Here is a 6,000-nt window from a genome sequence, read left to right as displayed (position 1 = left end):
TTGTGGAATGAGGCAGAGGAAGAAAGCTGACTCTTTAGGACGGAACAGTGGTGCCTGTGTTCCTTCATGGGTTTGTTATCACCCCTGTTTCAGAAAACAGGACCTGTGTTAATCTTGTAAATAAACAAATTGCAGTAAGTAAATACATCCTTCTGTGTCACCAGTTTCTGCTCCAAACAGGAAAGTGGTTCACAAAGGCATGTTACCACTTGGAGAAGCTACATTAACATTATTTAGACAGTCTCAGAAGGGTAGCTGTGTTAGTCTGTCACTGAAAAACCTAAGCAATGATTTGTCCTCCAATTTGGTTAGTCAGCAATTTTCTGAAACTGTCTAGAAATTGTGACATCATAACTAGGAGACTGACGTTTCAGCAACTGAAGAAGGAGGGGATTTGAGTCAGACTGTTTAAAACTCTGCTAGTTCAAAAATCAAGTCTTAGGCCCCAAAGAAATAATGAGATTGACTTAAAAATCATGAGATATTTTACTTGTAGAACTCATCAGCGGGTCAGGGACAAACTAAGCTTTATTGGGGCACTAGGCACACAGAACATTTACTCCCCGCCATTAAAAACATGAATATATTAGAACACATTAGTTCAAAAACTCCATTCAGTGTTTACACCAGAAGTCTTAAACTCACAGCTAGTAGGGAATGTGAGGGGCCCACACCAGGCCCCTGGTAATCCCTGAGGCTGCATCCCTCAGGGGACAGGGTGCAATGGTGTGGCAGCAGGAAGGGGTTTAGGGGTATGGGGGATAGACACGCCCCTCCAAACTGGGGTGTGTGTGGGTAGCGGACTCAACTGGATTGCCAATATGCTCTGGCCGTAGATGGCCTGTGGGCCGTGAGTTTGTGACTGCTAGTTTATACACTGCATTAATAATTAAGCAAATCATATCCCAGTTCATTATATCTAATTAACTGCTCATTTTTTCCACAGAGAATGAATATGATATGAATAATATCTAGACATAACAGAAAGGTGTTCAGTGCTAATCTGGACAACACTGGTGTTACAAGAATCAATCAGTTAGCAAGTGTTTCTCACATCTCCCCCACTGTTCTAAACCTGACCATTATGCAGGGGAGACCCTCACTAGCAGCTGCAACATTGGTTGCTAGTCACTCTGACATGTTTTCCTAAAATACTTAATTTGCTTTAGGAAAAAAAAGCATGTACAAATCAATGTCATTTATTTATGTACTTTTTGCAGACTTAGTATAAAAAATAATGTACAGTTGTCACTATTTTTTACTCTACATAAAAAGAATAGAAGCACAAATGAGGTGCTGATTTGTTGTTGTTGTTTCTTTTGCCTTTTTGGTTGTTGTTTTCTTTTTTAAACGTGCTGCCTGGTAAGTCAGCTGCAGTACAAAGTAACACTTATAGATGAATATCAATTTTCACACAAACATAAATATCATTTTTCACAGAAGACTTAGGGCAGGTGTACCCTACCGAGTGAAGTCAACTTAAGTCACACAATTCCAGCTATGTTGCTTAGTTCAAGTTATTGTAGTGTCTATGCCACACTGGGTCAGCAGGAGTAACTCTCCTTTCAACTTACCTTATGCTTCTTGTTCCAGTGGAGTGCGGGAGTTGGCAGGACTGCGATCTGTGGTCAAATTAGCGGGTCTTCACTATACCTGCTAATTGAGCCCCTGGGGTATAGATCGCCTCAGGGCTGGGACACGGGGTTGGAGTTTGAGGGGTGTAGGCCATGGGAAGGAGCTCAAGGCTGTAGTAGAGAATTAGGGTGCGGAAATGGTTTTGGGATGCAGGCTCCGGCCAGGTGGCTTTTTGGGAGGGGGCTAAGGCAAATCCTGGCCAAGCACCACTCCTGGAAGCGCCACCACATCCCTGTGGCCCCTCACTGGCCAAACACCTGGTAGAAAAGAACCTTCCCCATCCCTGTGAAAATGAGGTGGGGGGTGGGAGAGTGAGCAATAGAAGGGTGAGGGGAAGAAAACAGACAGAGTGGGCGGAGCCTTGGAAAGGGGGCGGGGCATGGGTGTTCGGTTTTGTTCCATCAGTAAACTGGCAGAAAGAGGCCCCTTGTTAGGGCAGGTGGGGCACGTGAGTGTCTGTGAGGGGACCCCTCCTGCTGCTGCAGTGGGAACATGGCTATTGTTGTCCTACTTTCCCTCAATAGTTCTACTCTGTTGCCTGTACCAGCTCCCTTTATTTTTATCCCCCTTTCACCAAAAACAACAACAAAAAAAGGCAAACACTGCCAGGGCTCAACTGTTGCCCCTGGCAACAAGGGCACTTCCGCCCTCATCCAAGATGGCGGCGGCGCACGACGCTCTACCGGCCGCTCTCTATGGTGCGGCGGAGGCCTGTGGGTGGGGAGTCCCGTGACGGCTCGGTGCGCGGTGACGGCGGCCGGCAGGGTGGCGGGGCCGGGCCTGAGAGTGGCTGAGGAGGATGGCGGAGCCCTCACGGTGAGGGGCCGGGGGGCAGCAGGTAGAAGCCGAGGCAGGGGGCGGTTAGGGCGGGGAGGCAGTTGGCGCTCGAGCCGGGCGGGTGGGTGGGGGCCGCCGGGCTGAGGGAGGCGCGGGGGCTGCGCGCGGCGGGAGGGCCGGGGGCTGCAGCGGCGGCCGAGGGTGTCTCCGTAGCCCTGGCTACAGACACTCTCCCAGCACTTGCTGCTGCCAGGCAGCGCCTGTAGGTGGAGGCGTCTCGGCTCCAGGCTGGGCCGAGCTGCCGCCGCTGACAGCCGCCAGGGGCTGGGCCTAGGAGGCAGCCAGGCAGAAGAAGCAGGAACCGCAGCCGCGATGGTCGAGAGCAGAAGCAGGAAGCCCCCCACACAAAGGCCCCTGTGGGAGCAGGTAAAACAGGCTCGTGGGGAGAAGGGTGGGGGGCATGGAGAACGGTGGCTGTTGGTTTTGCAATAATATGCCATGCTGTCATGCTTTAAAAATATATCTTCTCCGTGTTCCCTCCCCACCCCTGCTATAAACAAAGCGAGGGATGTTGTCAGCTTTATCCTGATTAAAGGGAATCCTTTCCAGAGACTCCTTGTGGACAGGTTCAAACAGGAGACAAACGTACCAGTCATCATTTAAAAATATGCTGTCTGTTGCGCCTGGTCCCCAGGGAATAATGTGAATAAACCTTTGCCTGGCATTTGTTTGCCCGTGAAGGTACAGATCAGCTGGATAGCCTCTAGGTTTATGAGCAGGTGGGATGAACTCAAATGATTGCATATTGTGTGAATTTCTTCATCAGTGGTGTCCTGCCTCTCTGCAGCTTGGGATATTACTTTGATACATCTGCTTCTTCATGTTGTGAAATGGTGATATTAAAAAAAAAAAAAAAAAAAGAGGAAGCACTGTTTTTACAACTTTGCATTCCCTCAAACCAAAATACTGTGAGCAGGCTGAAGAGAAATTAAAGATGCTTTATGTATGTGTATAGTAGCAACCAATATACAGAGTAATGATTACCTAACATTCTTTTTCATATACATATGAAATTCTTTTCCTGTTTCACTGAATTTATTTACTGTGCCTTTTGTATTTAAACTGTAGAGATGTTGTGAAGAACATTTAGCGACAGCTTCTGATACACATGTGATTGTGAAAAGTATGTTCCTTGTCTATATAAATTACATAAATATATCTCTAAGTCATTAGAGAGTAGCAGTTATAATGCTTGTATTGGATTGTTACTTATACTTGACTAGGGTTGTGTTTGTATGTGAACTGCATAGCAGTTCAGCATGACTAAAGTTTAATGGAGAAATATTGTATTTGGTCTGTACAGGGATTTATGAGTAGAAATTGAAATTTTTAAAATGCCATCATATATAAAAAGTACTAAAATCATACTAAATGTAATTGCAGTTAATATATTTTAATTGATACGGCCTTTGGAAGCATGTATTTTATGTAATTATGCACGTCTGTGCACAAAGACACTTTCACAGCAGAATATTAATGATTGAGTTTTAATTCTATGAATTGTAATTAGTTTCATGGTCTCAGTCTTTTGGAACCAAAAATTACAGAACAAATATTAGCCAATGATTTTTTTTTTTACAAATTACTGTGGGTGGGGGTGTGTGTGTGTGTGTGTGTGTGTGTGTGTGTGTGTGTGTGTAATATATACATTGCTTCTAATAGGCAAATTATTTTTTTTCGTGTAGCTATAGATCCATGTATCTTTAGGTATTATTGGATGCATCGATTAAGGGCTTGAAGAAGGTGGTAGTCATATGAAGTAAAACAACATGTACAGCCATATTTTAGGCATAGCTTGCATAATGATCTCAATATAGCCCTCAGATGATTTCTTTAAAAGATTTCTGCATCTTGAAAGTTTGTTAGTACTGTATCATACATACATTCACATTTTTAAAAATACACTAATATTGTCAATTCTTACCATTTGAGCCTCAGTATTTTAATTTTCTGTTGGTTAATTTTGAGCTCTGAGCAAGTGAAATGAAAAATTTAGTAGGTTGAACTGGATCTGTTCAGTTCATGTTAGACATTATATGTGTACAGTTTTGTCGAGGTCTGTGATTTCTGTAGATGTAACAAGTAAAATGATTAGGCAGCAATCACCTACATGTAATCTGAGGTGTACCAGAAACATTAATGGGGTATCTTGGATTCTTCCTTTGAAAAGAGCATGCTTTCCCCCTGTTTTGTTCTAATCAGAGCAACATAACACTCCCCAGTCTACTTTTTATAGAAATGTAAAGCGGAATCCCCTACCTCACATAACAGCAAAGGTTGGGTTAGTAAATAGTACTGGTTGTGACTAGCTGCTGATCCTGGTATAGTTTTATCTTGCCAGCATGACACATCTGTAAGGCAAGCGGTATGGGGAGGGGCGTTCCTTTGTTATCTTGACAATTAAATCACACTAATGGAAGTACTCTAATTTAAGAACATTAGATTATTGAAAGGCTTCTATCTGACCATGAATAATGTTTATAGCTTTCTGCATGTCCTGTTAATTTACAATAACTGGGTTTCTTTTAACATTTTCATTGTGTGTGCTTCCATTAGGAAATCCTTGCATTTATTGTTACATGATTATGGCTTTCTAGAAATGAGTGATTCTACTGAAACAATGTGTGATGGTCCCTATTTCAGTATTGTCATCGTGAAGGAATTGTTCACTGGCGTGTGTATAATATAAGCAAACCTTGTCAAGGGTTGTATAATACCTTAACTGAGTTAAGAATGTGAAACTAGACAAAGAAGCATCAAATTTTATATTGGTATCAGCCTTGTCTAATAGATACCTAAAGATTGGTGGGAAAGATGTGCTCAAGGTCCAGGATACTATCTTTTGGGAAGATTGCATTTTACAATAAAGGAATACAATTGTCACTGGGAGAATATTTGAAATTTCAGATGTGGCAAAAATATCAGCCTTTATAATTGAAATTTGAATGATAATTAAATACAGAAAATTCTTTGTTTCTGGCTTTTTTTGATCTTCTGAGGATTAATGAATTATCCTCCATGCGAATTGCACCTGGTGGGCAAGGGGTGTTGAGGATTGTTTCTTCCCTCTTCTCTGCCCCTCCTTGCCTATTACAGTCAAGTGTTCACTGAGTATTTCCCTCTTTCTCCATCAGATCCTGATGGCCGTTTCTCTTTTCCTATCCTCAGTTAAATAGGTGTTGGCTTTTTCGGTGTCTTTCAGAAGCTTGACACTCTCTTGCTGCATCTGGTATAGATTACCTTGGTAGTATGGGAGCAGCGTAAAGCATCTTGCTCCATTCTTGGTTAAGTGGGGGCGGTGTCAGGTAAATGTTGATATGTTGCACTAGCCCATTCTAGTCTGAGCAGTACTTACACAGATGTTTGACCCACTGTTGGGAAGGATTATTAACAAGTCCTGATGTCTGGTCAGCACTCAGGTTTTCTGAAATTATTTGAAGTTTGATATGTTTACTTGTTTCCTGGGGTGGTGGTTTGTGGATGCTTTTTGATACAACAAATCATTGTATTTTTCCCCTTTCTCTTTTC

At 43.0% G+C, this 6,000-nt stretch overlaps 1 protein-coding gene across 3 annotated transcripts in view; it reads left to right on the top strand.

The window, feature by feature from the left end:
- The first annotated feature begins 2,302 nt into the window (after nt 1-2,302).
- Nucleotides 2,303-6,000, top strand: part of SHOC2 (SHOC2 leucine rich repeat scaffold protein) — a 104,123-nt gene continuing 100,425 nt past the window's right edge. The window contains exon 1 of one of the 3 annotated variants that reach the window (XM_075935478.1): nt 2,303-2,451. The gene's annotated coding sequence lies outside the window, so the exon portion shown is untranslated. Of the gene's footprint in view, nt 2,474-2,575; nt 2,839-6,000 lie in introns of those variants that run through there. The other 2 variants (XM_075935479.1, XM_006135001.2) reach the window with 2 other exon arrangements.

This window comes from Pelodiscus sinensis, chromosome 8 (genome assembly GCF_049634645.1).
Source record: "Pelodiscus sinensis isolate JC-2024 chromosome 8, ASM4963464v1, whole genome shotgun sequence".
NCBI classification, from domain to species: Eukaryota; Metazoa; Chordata; order Testudines; family Trionychidae; genus Pelodiscus; species Pelodiscus sinensis.
The sequence above is the reverse complement of the archived record's forward strand: the minus strand, read 5'-3'. Positions and strand labels throughout refer to the sequence as shown.